At 30.8% G+C, this 917-nt stretch overlaps 1 non-coding gene across 1 annotated transcript; it reads right to left on the minus strand.

The window, feature by feature from the left end:
• Nucleotides 1–349: 349 nt before the first annotated feature.
• Nucleotides 350–460, minus strand: LOC140885793 (small nucleolar RNA R71). Its single transcript, XR_012151209.1, has one exon. It is a non-coding gene; the product is annotated as a small nucleolar RNA R71 (small nucleolar RNA).
• Between the last annotated feature and the right edge of the window lie 457 nt (nucleotides 461–917).

Raw genomic sequence — 917 nt, forward strand, 5'->3', positions numbered from 1 at the left:
GAACACTTAGGCACCATATGAATCCAATAAGAACTAGTACACCATCTTGTTTAGTTTTTCCTCCTGATGCATCTAATTTCAATTTTAAGCCACAAGTCATTCAACTTTTACCAAATTTTCATGGCTTAGATTCTGAAAATCCATATTTGCATTTAAGAGAATTTGAGGAGGTTTGCAACACTTATAATGATCAAAATTGTAGCATGGATACTGTTCGATTAAAGCTTTTCCCTTTTTCCGTAAAAGATCAAGCTAAAACATGGTTGCAAAATTTGAGATCAAGTTCAATAAGATCATGGGAAGAAATGCAACAACAATTTCTAAAAAAGTTTTTTCCTTCCCATAGAACAAACTCTTTTAAAAGACAAATTACAACTTTTTCTCAAAAACAAGGGGAAACATTTTATCAATGTTGGGATAGATATAAAGAGTTACTTAATACATGCCCACATCATGGTTTTGAAATATGGAGAATAGTTTCTCACTTTTATGAAGGTTTAATACCTAAAGATAGGCAAATGATAGAATTCATGTGTAATGGAACTTTTGAAGATAAAAACCCAAATGAAGCTATGGAATATTTGGAGTCATTAGCAGAAAATGCTCAAAATTGGGATAATATAGGCTCAATTGAACCACCAAGTAAAACCAATAATTCAACAAATGGGGGTGGTATTTATCATCTTAAAGATGATGTAGATTTTCAAGCTAAACTTGCATCTTTAGCAAGAAAAATCGAGTCATTAGAAATGAAAAAGAGTGATCAATTAAAAAGTGTTCAAGAAATTGTTTGTCATATATGTGACACACATGATCATCTTACAAAAAATTGTCCTACTTTGCCTTCATTTAAAGAATGTCTCCATGAACAAGCCAATTATGTTAACAATTTTAAAAAACCAACATTAGATCCTTTT

The sequence above is a fragment of the Henckelia pumila genome, chromosome 2 (genome assembly GCF_033568475.1).
Source record: "Henckelia pumila isolate YLH828 chromosome 2, ASM3356847v2, whole genome shotgun sequence".
Classification (NCBI taxonomy): domain Eukaryota; kingdom Viridiplantae; phylum Streptophyta; class Magnoliopsida; order Lamiales; family Gesneriaceae; genus Henckelia; species Henckelia pumila.